Raw genomic sequence first — 14,781 nt, 5'->3', positions numbered from 1 at the left:
AAAAACTACATTCTCAAATGGAAAAAATAATTTAAAAAAAATTTTTTTTAAATATTTAGTTTTGAGAGAGAAAGAGTACATGCACCCACAAGCGGGGGAGAGGTGGGGAGGGGCAGACAGAAGATCCATAGGACCCTCTGTGCTGACAGCAGAGAGCCCGATGTGGGGTTCAAATTCAGGAACTGCGAGATCATGACCTGAGCTGAAGTCAACCACTTAAACCAGGCACCCCTAATTTTATTTTTCTTTAAATCAGTGCCACCAAGCTTGATATCACTACAGTTAAATCACAATGGGATTAACCACTAATTCTGAAGTTTAAATGGAAGAGCAAATATATAGGAAAAAATCTGTAAAACTTGGGAGAAATATGATTAATGATAGTGATTTAAACCTTAAAACATACTACAAAGCTATTATAATTAAAAATCTGTGGTAATAATGGGGTGCCTGGGTGGCTTAGTGGGTTGAGCGTCCGACTCCAGGTCATGATCTTACGGTTGATGAGTTTGAGCCCCGCATGGGGCTCTGTGCTGACAGCTCAGAGCCTGGAGCCTGCTTTGGATTCTGTGTCTCCCTCTCTCTGCCCCTCCCCGACACATTCTCTGTCTCAAAAATAAATAAACATTTAAAAAAAAAAATTGTAGTAATAAAATATCATCAAAGGACCACAATGGAGTACAGAAACAGACCATGTAAACCTGTGAATTTAATATAATAAATACGGCATTTCAATTCAATGTGGTAGGGAGAAGACATTCAACAAATTGCTTTAGGACAATTGATTACTTATATATGCAGGAAGTAAGTGTTATTCTTATCTTACACTACATACAAAATATATTTCATACACATCTAAGTGAAAAAAGTTACGAGGAAAAAAATAAACTATTCCGCCTACATTACCTCAAGTACAGAAAGCAGAACTAAGTTTAAGCCAAAAGCCATAAATGTAAGATAAAAATTAACTATTAACTACATAAATCAATAACTTCTATACAGAAGACAAATTACAAATTAAAAATATATTTACAAGAGGCAAAACACACTAAAGATTAGTATCTTTGATTAAGAACTCTTAAAAACGCTAAGAAAAAGAAAACAATTCAACAGAAAAAGCAGCCAAGGTCATGAACAATTCACCAAAAAAAACCCTACTGAATGGCCAATAAACAAATAAAAAGATGCTCAAGTTCTCTAATAACCAAAGCAATGAATTATATTAAAATAAAAAATGAGTTGGGGCGCCTGGGTGGCTTGGTCGGTTAAGCGTCCGACTTCGGCTCAGGTCACGATCTTGTGGTCCGTGAGTTCAAGCCCCGCGTCGGGCTCTGTGCTGACAGCTCAGAGCCTGGAGCCTGTTTCAGATTCTGTGTCTCCCTCTCTCTCTGCTCCTCCCCCGTTCATGCTCTGTCTCTCTCTGTCTCAAAAATAAATAAACGTTAAAAAAAAAATTTTTTTTTAATAAAAAATGAGTAACTAGAAAATAACCTTTTTGTGATATCTAGTGAAATAACTGACATATGAATGGAGCCATTATAAAGAAAAGCTTAAGGGGAAATTTTCCATTTAGATGATAACATACTTATCAATCTTTGCATAACAAGAAGTTAGATGATAACATCCTTATCAATCTTTGCATAACAAGAAGTTAAAAAAAAAATTCAAACACTGTGATTCTTATGAAGCACACAGCACCATTTAGGAAGAGTTCTTACCAAACAAGCTGAACTTGACACCTAGTCTCTAGAGCTCACTTCCATTTATAAGAAGTATAGGGGTTAAAGGAAAAAGTTAAAAACACCCCAAAAAACAAATAGGCAAATCATGAATGTAGACCATTATATAGGACAATGGATTTAATTTATGCAACCTGGCAGTGGCAAGAGGAGAAAGAAGGTAGAAGGACCACTCTAGGTTTAAAAAAGCTTTAGAGATCCAATAAACATAATACGTGAACCAATCCTAACCAACTTTACAAAGGTATTTTTTAAACAATCAGGGAGATCTAATTATGAACTGGGTAACATAACAGTTCATTAGTTCATTAGATAATTTTATTAGGTGTGATAACAGCATTGTGATTATGTAGGAAAATATGCATGGATATTTGGTGATACTAAGGAATTATTTTATGTAGGTAGGACAGTAGCATCATTACAGTTATCATGGGAAAAGGAAGTCTTGTGTTCGAGATATATCTATAGAAATACTTACAGATAAAATGCTATATATATGGGACTTGCTTCAAAATAACACAGTGGGGTGAACTGAATTAGGTGGGAGTATGCCAAAGACCAACTAGAAGTTGTTAGTTGTTGAAACTGGGAGATGGATACATGAGGTTTCATTATGTTGTGCTCATTTTTTTTTTTTAATTTTTTTTTCAACGTTTTTTATTTATTTTTGGGACAGAGAGAGACAGAGCATGAACAGGGGAGGGGCAGAGAGAGAGGGAGACACAGAATCGGAAACAGGCTCCAGGCTCCGAGCCATCAGCCCAGAGCCTGACGCGGGGCTCGAACTCACGGACCGCGAGATCGTGACCTGGCTGAAGTCGGACGCTTAACCGACTGCGCCACCCAGGCGCCCCTATGTTGTGCTCATTAAATAGAATGTGGGCCAATATCAAAGCCAGTAAGTATTCCATTCACATATTTAAGGCACCTAGTCAAATGAATGTAGTTTTAATTGGTCTTTAAATAAAAAATGTCACTGAAGGAGCTTTTTCCGAATAAAAGATCACAGTAGTTGGGTTCATTATGTGCATTGCCTTTATATATGTTTGAAATTTTCTGTACTAAAAAGCTAAAAAATGCTTAAAAGAAAGGAATTATTTGAATTTTTTAAATATAAATACTGGCGGCGCCTGGGTGGCTCGGTTGAGCATCAGACTTTGGCTCGGGTCATGGTCTCATGGTTTGCAAGTTCGAGCCCCACATTGGGCTCTCTGCTGTCAGCGCTGAGCCTGCTTTGGATCCTCTGTTGGGCTCCTTTGTCCCTCTCCCTCCCTCCCTCCCTCCCTCCCTCTCTCTCTCTCTCTCTCTCTCTCTGCCCCTCCCCCACTAGCATTCTCTCTGTCTCTCTCTCTCTCAAAAATCAACATTAAAAAAAAGGTAATACTGAAGCATGTCAGGGTGAGATGACAATATTTGGAATTTCCTTCAAAATACTTCAGAAAAACAGAAGAAAAGGACAAATGAAGCAAATGTGACAAAAATCTTGGTAAATAAATGTTGAGTCCAGTGATGGGTATATGGAGGTTCAATGTTCTCGTCTTTATCTTTGTGTATGTTTGAAAATTTTGATAACACAAAAATCTTTTTCATCTTGAGGACTGGGGAAATTTCACTTTACTAATTCATTGTTGAAAAGTACATTCAGAAATATTTGTTATCATACACACGGAAGCGTATATAAATCCCGTTTCGGGTGATGTTCTAGCAAAATTTACTAAAACTTTTAGTGTTCAAAAGCAAATGAGCGGAAAAAAGCTTTGGTGGGTCTTGTCGCGGTTCCCACCTTTGCCTTCATCTCTGCAGCATGGTTTTCATAACCCGGCAATTTGTGCACTCTGTGTGCTCCTCATCCGCTACCTCAGCCTCCGTGAAGAAAATCATCATCAACTACATGTTGGTTACTGGCAGCAAGAAGATGGGCACTGACATCACCCAGGTTGCTGCAGCAACTGGCCACAACGGTGTTGGTGGACCAGACAGAGGACATGCTGGCAAAATCTAGAAATGAGATTGAGGAAAGCCTTAGGAAAGTGCCAGAGAAGAAGTCTGCATAAAACCCCAAGGCGGGTGATGAATTTGTGGAGAAGACCCTGAGCAACCTATCAACCAGCATAGATGCAGCATCCATAGTCCACAGCATGGACTTGGTGGTAGAGGCCATGCTGGAGAATTTAAAGATGAAGAATGACTTCTTCAAGAGGTTGAACAAGTTTGCCTCTGAACGTACAATCTTTGCCAGCAACACTTCCTCTCTGCAGTCTACAAACATAGCCAATGCCACCATAAGACAGGACTGATTCACTGGACTCCATTTCTTCAACCCAGTGCCCTTGATAAAGCTTGTGGAGGTCATTAAAACACCACTGACCGACCAGAATACACCTGAATCTCTGACAGACTTCAGCAAAGCCCTGGAAAACCATCCGGTTTCTTGTAAGAACACGTCTGAGTTTATTGTGAACTGTCTCCTAGTGCCATACCTCATGGAAGCAGTCAGGCTGCATGAATGAGTAATGCATCCAAACGAAGATATCAACACTGCTATAAAGCTAGGAGATGGTTACTCCATGGGCCCATTTGAGCTTGATTACATAGGGCCAGATACTACAAAGTTCATCATGGACAGGCGGCATGAAATGGAACCCTTTGTTTCAACCCAGCCTGTCCTTGAAGAAGTTGGTAGCAGAGAATAAGCTTGGCAAGAAGACTGAAGAAGGACATTGCAAATACAAGTGAGGCACAGTTTCTCTGCCTCTGCGAAGAAACCCTGTAAGCAATGTACCAGCAGCCCCCCAAGTACCCATGGGAATGTTCTCTGGTCAGACATTCCCTCACACAGCACAGTCTGTTCGATGTAGGGTTTTTTTGTTTTGTTTTGTTTTGTTTTGTTTTTAATGTTAGAGACAGAGTGAAAGAGAACACATGCACACATGGAAAGGAAAAACAGAGAGACAGAGGAAGAGACAGAATCCTAAGCAGGCTCTGCACTGTCATTGCGGAGCCTGACACGGGGCTCGATCCCACAGCCCCAGGATTATGACCTGAGCTGAAATCAAGAGTCAGAGGTCCAACCAACAGAGCCACCCATGCACCCCCAATGTGCATTTTGATTGTAATCTATCTGAAGTAATTATTTACACTAGTTATAATAAGAGTAGATTCCTCCATTGAGAACTAGTTCCCTTTTATATTCTGTTCATTCTGTGTATTTTCTAACAAGTTTTATAACTCTTGAAGCAAACATTTTTCTGAACCTTATCATTTTCTTCTTAACGTTTATTTTGAGAAGGAGTGTAAGCGTGGGGAGGGGCAGAGAGAGAATCCCAAGCAGGCTCTGAGCTGTCAGCGTGCAGCCCAACACGGGGCTCAATCCCATAAAGCATGGGATCGTGACCTGTGCTACAATCAAGTCAACATGCTTAACTGACTGAGCCACCCAGGTGCCCCAAACCTTATCATTTTCATAAAGAATTGCCTGGATCCATTCACTTGTAAAGGGGACAGCCCTTCCTCCTAGTGCATGCTAAGTTCATCACTGCCAGACAGTAATGAGCCATTGGACACATATGTGGTGTGTCTGTGAATGCTAGAGTGAGCAGCACTTGCATCTTGCATTTTTGAGAACATATGCTACCTGCAGCTTCAAGCCTTACCCTACATTTTGGGCACAACATAAGATGTCATGTCTTTATTCAACTCCTGCTATTAGATTGGTAGGAATATCTCCATGGTTTGCAGGAAGAGGTGTTTTTTTTTTTTAATTTTTTTTTAATGTTTATTTATTTTTGACAGAGAGAGAGACAGAGCATGAGCAGGGGAAGGGCAGAGAGAGAGGGAGACACAGAATCTGAAGCAGGCTCCAGGCTCTGAGCTGTCAGCACAAAGCCCAACTCAGGGCTCGAACTCACAGACAGCGAGATCAAGACCTGAGCCGAAGTCAGACGCTCAACCGGGCCACCCAGGCACCCCGGAAGAGGTTTCATTCACATCCAAAATCTGAGTGATTATCGTCTCTTTTTTTTTTTCATGAGAAGTCATTGCTGCAAACTGCCTATAAATTGATTCTAATAAAATGCAATCTTTTAACCTGTGAAAATTTGAATTAAAATAAACATGAGTACAATTTTAAAAAAAAGCAAATGGGCAGAGGGCAAAGGAAAAAAGAGAGAGAGAAAGAGACAAAGAAACAGACTTTTAGCTGTAGAGAACAAATTGATGGTTATCAAAGGGAGGTGGCTCGGGAGATGGGTGAAATAGGTAATGAGGATTAAGGAGTACATTTGTTGTGATTAGCACCAGGTATCGTATGGAAGTAATGAATCACAATATTGTACACCTGAAACTTTAACATCGTATGTTAACTATACTGGAACTAAAATAAAAATTTAATTTAAAAAAAACTTTAAGTGTTCATACCCCGCCCTAGCATTTCTACTTCTAGGGATTTATTACACAGAAATACTCCTAAATTTTTAAGACAGTATCTACAAAGATGTTTGCAATGCAAAAAAAAAAAAAAAAAAAAGCTAGAAACAACTCGTGTTCAGTAATAAAGGTTATCCAAATTATGGTAGATCCATAAAATACTTTATGTTTGTTAAAGAGAATGAGGTAGATCAACAAGTACTGAAGTAGAATCATATCTAAGATAAATAGAGAAATGAACTACATAATAGTATACATATTGTAATATCTTTATAATTAAAATTTTGGAGAAAGAATAGGAAAGAAAATGTTAATACGTGTAAGAAAAAATATTTATATCAAATACATGTATCTGTGGAATATTAACCAGGAATATTAATTGGTGTAAATTAACCAGGAATACAATATATAACACACTCTAGCTTCTACATTAATTCTACCTATAATATTTGAATTTTGTGTAACAAACACATGCATAACTTTGTAATCAAAAGGAAAAGATTTACACTAAAAGCAAACAAATAAGTTATGTCATTCATTTGGTTTTAGTTCTACAATTTACAGTTTTAATTCTGAACATTTCTGGATTCATAGAGTCCTTTGAGAATCTAATGAAAGTTATAACTCTTTCTTAAGAAAAATATATACAGGGGCGCCTGGGTGGCTCAATCATTTAAGCATCTGGCTTCAGCTCAGGTCATGATCTCACTGCTCATGACTTTGAGCCCCACGTCCGTCTCTGTGCTAACAGCTCGGAGCCTGGAGCCTGGAGCCTGCTTCAGATTCTGTCTCCGTCTCTGGCTCTCTGTCTCTGTCTCACTCTCTCTCAAATATAAAACATATGAAAAGATTTTTTTAAAAACCATATTAAAAAAGGAAGAAAGAAGGACCACAAAACAGAATGGTCACACACTGCTGAAGCCTATCTATCCTTAATGTTAGGTCAACAGATTACAGTGTAGAGAGATACAGATTTCCTCAGTCCTCAAGGCAGACAGATGGGCAGGGTCGGAGCAGCCTCCTCAATTGCTTCTGTGGCCCATCCAAATATCATTTCCATGTCTAGCATACTATGAAAAAGGTTAGGAAGTACTGTATCTTAAGGTCCAAACCTTTATTTTAAAGGTAAATATGGCTGGGGTACCTGGGTGGCTCAGTCGGTTAAGTATCCGACTTCAGCTCAGGTCATGATCTCATGGTTCATGGGTTCAAGCCCCATGTCGGGCTCTTTGCTGACAGCCCAGAGTCTGGAGCCTGCTTCTGTATCTCCCCCTCTCTCTGCCCCTCCCCCACTCTCACTCTGTCTCTCTGTCTCTGAAAAATAAATAAACATTAAAGATAAATAAGGTTGTGTCAAGATGGCCAAGTAGTTTAAGGCACCAGACTCAAGCACCTGCTTCATAAAGATAAATATGAACTTAAGAACATCTTTCAGCTGTGACACACAAAATCTAATAAGCAAAATCAAGGAAAGATTTCTATTTTTAAAAGCTTAAAAAAAAAAAAAAAAAAAAAAGCCTGGCCTGTGTGACAGGTTAGACAAGTGGTGATCAAAGATAATTTAATTATACTGCCTACAAGGATAAATATGAAGAACAAACAACAGATGAAAGGAAAGCCAGAAGAGAAGAATGGGAACACATACACTAAAGGATGCAATGAAAAACTTGACAGTTGAAAAGCAGGAAAAGAGAAAGGATTAGATGAAGGAGGGCACAGAAATCTCTCTTAGACACTTTCCACATAGAAAAGAAATGAATTCAAAGTGCTACTGGGCAGCCAGTGAAGAACAATTTGAACAGTGTCAAGTGGCATCAAGAGTGAAATTTCAACCTTGAACTAACTTTGCCCAAGGAACAAGAGTGGTCTAAGCAACCTAGGGACTGGGATTACAGGAGTATATCAGATGGCTATTGACTGAAAAAATTAATAGCCAGAAGACTTAAGGACCAAGCTCTGAGAGCTAGTTAAAATAATGTAAGACTGTGCAATACTGGTATAACACATTATAAGATCAACAAAATTGGTTTTCATATTTCAAACTGATCATAGTGTGGGAACTAAAGCATCTTACATTTTACATAGCAAGTGTTCAATGAAGACTTGAGGAAATGAATGAATCTAATAATAGAACACCAAGATGATTTCAAGGGCATCCAGTTAAAAAATAACCAGACTTCCTGTGAACAGCAACAACAAAAAGGACTAGACACCCATTTAATAATACGAGCTTTTCAATTATATTTTAAAGAACCACTGTATGCCTGACACTGACAACTTAGGCCCCAGGAATACAGGGGCCTTGCTCTCATGGAGCTAACTTTCTACTGGGGGAGTGAGTAGAAGATGACAGAGAAAGAAACAAAAACATAAATATGAATAATAAGCTCTGCAAAAATAATTTGACGGCATGATTTACAGAATGTGTCTACCAGGCTCCTTTAAATTGGGTTTGAGGGGCGCCTGGGTGGCGCAGTCGGTTAAGCGTCCGACTTCAGCCAGGTCACGATCTCGCGGTCCGTGAGTTCGAGCCCCGCGTCAGGCTCTGGGCTGATGGCTCGGAGCCTGGAGCCTGTTTCCGATTCTGTGTCTCCCTCTCTCTCTGCCCCTCCCCCATTCATGCTCTGTCTCTCTCTGTCCCAAAAATCAATAAAAAAACGTTGAATAAATAAATTAATTAATTAATTAATTAATTAATTGGGTTTGAAATGGAAGGCCTTTCCGAAGAGGTAATATTTAGGATACAGGCCAAATGACATAAAGAAGCTAGGCTAGGCACACCAAGCTCTGTAGGTGTATTGTCAAGAGGTCTGACAAAAGCCAACTGCGTATAAACAGGTATGAAAGATCTCTCCCCAAGTGAACAGGAAGAGGCCTTTCTAGACAACTGGTATGGCTCCAAAGAAAAAATGAGGCAGAAAGTAATGTGTTCACAATAGCAGCTCACAGGTCACAGATACTTTCTTCAAAGAATCCAGCAGTTTTGAATGATTAAGAAGATTAAATATTCCTTAGTGGAGCAGGATGTTATGGCAATAATAGAAAGGTTGAACAGAACTACAGAAACAGTTAATAAAATAACCTCTCCAAATTTTATTTTACCTCAACTTTTTAAAATTTTTCATTGAAATCTAACTGACAGAAAATTTCCAAAAAAATAAGTGCAGCTCAGTGAAGTATCACAAACAGCACACCTATGTAACCAACTAGATCTAGAAACAAAACATTCCCAGTATCCCAGAAACTCTCCTAGTGACTCCTACAATACTGAGTTTAAATGACTAAAAGCGGAATTCCAGGATTCTGAGAGAAGGGAGGAGATAGGATGGGAAGGGAGTGGACAGGACCAGAGAGGAGAGAAGGGAAGAAAGAAAAAAGGACCAGAGATTCCTGGTGGTCCATTTGCAAATTATTAAGACTTAGTTGGGGGGGGGAGGGGGGGGCCTAGGACGGTAAGAAAAGGCCAATTCAAATAACTCAAGCACATATTTCAAAAATTAGAAAAGCATCTAAGATAAGCTCCCCTAAAAATCAGACTGTGGCATATACATCCCATTCCCAAATAGCACAAATTACACACATATACACTATTCTGCATATAATTTAAGGTAATTCACAAAGATCCCTGGAAAGACAGGCATCCCATATTAAAAGCCCTTGAAATAAACTGTTCTCTTCATTTTACAGATGGGGAAACCTCAGAAACACTAAATGACATGCCTAACTAGTAAAATTGTTTAAAAAAAAAATTCCTAAAGATGACAAAAGACATACCGTAAAGATATATGGTTTCCACTAAATTGACCTATATATTTAATATGACCTCAGTAAAAATACCAGTAAGGAATAAACAAGGTCACTCTGAGATTCCTATGGAAAAGAAAGGTTAAGAAAATTTTGAACAATAAGACTAATAATAAAATAGCTTTACCAGATATTAAAACTTACTTTAAAATAATCAAAACTGTGGTAGACAGCTTTTAGGGAGCTTACATTTTAGAAGACAGTAATAGACATTAATGATAAATATAATTAAATAAACATAAAGTAAAGAAAGGTGAAGTTAGGTCAGAAATTCAGTTCCAAATTCACCTATATGTGTTCTTATGCCATTTCTCTAGATATACAGTTCTGCATCTCTAATTTGTACAGCTTAAAGTATTAATTCATCTCATGTCTAAAATTATTAGAAATAAAGAAAACAAATTCCATCTATATAGATTTAATATTATTTGGTGAGGCCTAAAGTACTACCAAAACAAAAGCAAAATATTTATGAAAACTCTAAGTTCTAAATTCAGTCACAGTGTGCATACAGGATCAGAAGACATGTAAATTAGAGATGTACAGTAAATTAGAAGACATGTAAATTAGAGATGTACAGTAAATTAGAAGACAGCAAAATTAGAAATGTACATGTATTAAAGTATTAACATAGTAAATAAATTATATTGAATGCTCAAGGGCAGAAAGGAAACAATGTGGTAATGGTACATAAAAAGGTCTATCAATGGACAAATTAATTATTGTGAATCCAAATACAGAAAAATCCATATGGAATTTAATTCATGACAAGGCAGATTTCAATCTATGAGGAAAACATGGTTTATTATGAATGATATTGAGATGAATTGAGTAACCAGCAAAGATTCGGGGGAGGAGTAATCTCCTCACACCTTATACCATGATAACAGATAAATAAGACCCATATCAAACTTCTACAGATGAAAAATATCAGAAATGAAAAATACACCACACAGGATAACAGTAGGTTAGACACTAGAAAAAAAAAAGATGAGAGATTTAACTAACCTAACAATAAGAAATGGGGCGTCTGGGGGGCTCAGTTGGTTTAGCATTTGATTCTTAACTTAAGGTCAGGTCATGATCCCAGGATCATGGGACTGAGCCCTGTTTCAGGCTCTGTGCTAAGCATGGAGCCTGCTGAAGATTGTCTCCCTCTCTCTCACTGCCCCTCTCCCCCGCTCATCCATGCACATGCACGCACGCTCCCTCTCCTCACTAAAATAAATAAATAAAATTATTTAAAAAATAAGAAACTATCCAAAATAAAGCACAGAGACTGAGAACATAAACAAAACTTATGTGAAGAGTGACAATAACAAGCAGTCTTGCATTACCCTGGAAACCCAAAAAGGGGAAGAGGGGAGAAAACACAAATATCTGAAGAATTGCTGAAGTTTCCCCAAATTTGCTGAAAACCATAAAATTACAGATCCAAGAACTCATCAAATCTCAACCAGAATAAACTTTTTTTAAAGCCATACAAAGGCACTTCATAATCAAACTGCTGAAAACCAGTGGTAAGAAAATCTTCAAAGTGGGGCGCCTGGGTGGCTCAGTCGGGTTAAGTGTCCAACTTCAGCTCAGGTCATAATCTCGCAGCTCGTGAGTTCGAGGCCTGCGTCGGGCTCTGTGCTGAGAGATCAGAGCCTGGAGCCTGCTTCGGATTCTGTGACTCCCTCTCTCTCTGCCCCTAACCCACTCGCATTCTGTCTCTGTCTCTCTCAAAAATAAATAAACATTAAAAAAAAAAATTTTTTTTTTTTAAAGAAAATCTTTGGGGCACCTGGGTAGCTCAGTCAGTTGAGCGTCCAACTTCAGCTCAGGTCACGATCTCACAGTTCGTGAGTTCGAGCCCCACACTGGGCTCTTTGCTGATGGCTCGGAGCCTGGAGCCTGGTTCGGATTCTGTGACTCCCTCTCTCTCTGCCCCTCTCCCACTTGTGCTCTGTCTCTCTCTGTCTCTGTCTTTCAAAAATAAATAAATGTAAAAAAAATTTTTTTTCATTTAAAAAAAAAAGAAAAAGAAAAAAAGAAAACCTTCAAAGCAACCAGAAGAAAATGACCCATTATGTACAGAGCAACAAAAATACAAAGGACAGCAGACTTTTCAACAGGAACTGTATAATCAGAACACAATGTAGAACCATATTTAAAGCGCTAGAAGAAAAAAAGCAAACCTGTGACTCTAGAATTCTTACCTCAAAGAAAACACCCTTCAAAACTGAAGGTAAATGAAAACTTTCCAGACAAAATCTTTCCAGAGAAAATTCATTGCTATCATACCTGTACCATAAGAAATATTAAAGGAAATTTTTCAAGCAATATTATGATAAGCCCACATGGCAGGAAACTGATCCTCCTGTCAACAGTCATGTGAGTGACCCACCTTGAAGGTGGATCTTCCAGTCCCTGGAAGACTGTAAACCCAGCCAAGGTTTTTACTACAACCCCATGAGACACTATGCCAAAACAACCCACATAAGCCACTTCCAAATCCCTAGTCCATAGAAACTATGAGATGACAAATTTTTATTGTTTGAAGCTTCTAAGTTTCAGAGTGATTTGTTACACAGTGATAGATAACTACCAAAAACACTATCAACAAACTAGACCTAACCAACAATAATAGAACACTACAAACTACAACAGCTAGAAGCTCATTCCATTGTTCATAAAATATATCCTAATAAATACCTTTTTTTCATTTTTAAGAAGTACTGGGATATTACTGACTGACAGAATTATGTAGTCAAACACACAGACCTTTTCAAATGATCTACACTGTATGTGTTTATCAACATACATATCAATATACCCACTCTCCATCCTCTTCTTCCTACTGAACTGTGACCCTCAAAAATTCATACATTGAAGTCCTAACCCCCACTGTGACTGTATGTGGAGACAGGACCTTTGAGGAGGTAACTAAGGTTAAGTGAAGTCATAGAGTGGAGCCCTAATCCAATACAACTAGTGTCACTATAAGAAGAGAAAAATAGGGCCGCCTGGGTGGTTCAGTTGTTCGAGCGTCTGACATCAGCTCAGATCATGATCTCATGGCTCATGGGTTCAAGACCCGCATCGGTCTCTGTGTTTACAGCTCAGAGCCTGAAGCCTGCTTCAGATTCTGTGTCTCCCTCTCTCTCTGCCCCTCCCACACTCGTACTCTGTCTCTCAAAAATAAACATAAAAAAAAAAAGAAGAAGAGAAAGAGACACCAGAGTTACACACATACACACAGGAAAGACCATGTGCAGATACAGGGAGAAGGCAGCCATCTATGGCCCAGGAGAGAAGCCTCAGTAGAAACCAAACCTGCCAGCACCTTGATCTTGGACTTCCAGGCTCCAGAACTGTGAAAAATAAATTTCTACTGTTTAAGCCCCCCTGTCTATGGTATTATGTTATGGCAGCAAGCTAATATACTCCCTCAATGGGACACAACTGCCTAAATACACAATGGAGCCCGCCTTATGGCCAGCACTGAAATTAGTCCAAACCAGACTGATGGCTTTTCAGTACTGACAAGCAGAAAATATCAATGAATGGTATATGGATCTTACCACTTTATGGTATTGAAACATTTTAAATGAACATTACACAAACTATGTTCTCAGACCACAAAGCAATTAAAATGGAAATCAGTAACAGACATAGGCTTAAAAATCCTTAAAAAATTTGAAAATTTACACACCTGCAAACAATGCATGGACCATGCTTAGTGCTTGGCTAAGTACTAAAGCAATGGATATTCTCATTGTACTGACGGAGAAGAGTGTAAATTAACATACCAAATATGAGGACAATTTGGCAATATTGTATTAAAGGTATAAATGCATACCTATTTCACCCAGTAATTCAAGGAATTAGAGTCAGGACTGCCCAATTTCTGATCTAGAACTTTTTCACAAAACCTACGAGAACATTTTTTCAAGGTACAAAGAAAGAATTTTCATATGGTGTCCAGATGAAAGAGTTAAGCTGTAAGATGTAGTATAGCCAAAATAATAAAATATCATAACCCCCATAGTTTTCAACAGCTTGAACAATCAAAGAGAAAAATAAAATAAAATAAAAAATTTTTAAAGGGGGTGAATTCAAAAAATTCTACCAAGCAGGACACAAAGACTGGCACTTAGCCAGGGAGCATAGCCTAGGGACCCACCCAATCAGGGCTGATTAAGGACCTAGCCTGTGGCCCCACCCAATCACAGAGTCCAGCTAGCTACACTACCTGGCCAGGAAGCACAGCCTGCGATTCTGTCCAACCAGAGATTATTATGGAGCCCAGCCAATGGCCCTGCCTGACCATAGAACCCAGCCAGCAGCCCCACCTGAATGCAGACCCATCTGACAGTAAAACCCAGCCAGGGGACCCCTCTCAACTTAAGAGCACAGGCAGTGGCTCCACCCAACCAGACACCCTGAAGTGCTGCTTGCCAATGAATAGTATCAGCTGGCCCATTCAGAATCCCAGGCTGAGGTGAATGAAGAAAATCTTTCCCTACCAAGGTGAACATGTAAAGACTGGAAAAGGAGACCACTTCCTCAAATGCACACATCCCAACATAAGTATAGAAGGATCAAGAAGAATCAGGTAAACCTGAAACCACCAAAGGAAATCAATAAGGTTCCTCTATGAAGAAATGGAGATGAACTGAGTGACAAAGAATTCAGAATAATCCTCTTAAATAAGTTTTGTGAACTACAAGAAAACCCTGATAGAAAATAAGCAAAAATACAGGGAAAATACATGAATAAAATAAGTTCAAGAAGAAATGAAAATCCTGTAAAAAACAAACAGAAATTC

General features: G+C 38.7%; 1 protein-coding gene and 1 pseudogene across 3 annotated transcripts in view; one reads left to right on the top strand and one right to left on the bottom strand.

The window, feature by feature from the left end:
• Window positions 1–14,781, bottom strand: part of UBR3 (ubiquitin protein ligase E3 component n-recognin 3) — a 234,227-nt gene that overhangs the window by 198,373 nt on the left and 21,073 nt on the right. The window lies entirely within an intron of this gene.
• On the top strand, window positions 3,129–4,615 carry LOC102966694 (annotated as a pseudogene).

Source organism: Panthera tigris, chromosome C1, assembly GCF_018350195.1.
Source record: "Panthera tigris isolate Pti1 chromosome C1, P.tigris_Pti1_mat1.1, whole genome shotgun sequence".
In the NCBI taxonomy this organism is placed as follows: Eukaryota; Metazoa; Chordata; class Mammalia; order Carnivora; family Felidae; genus Panthera; species Panthera tigris.
Note: the sequence above shows the minus strand (reverse complement) of the source record. Positions and strands in the feature narration are given on the sequence as shown.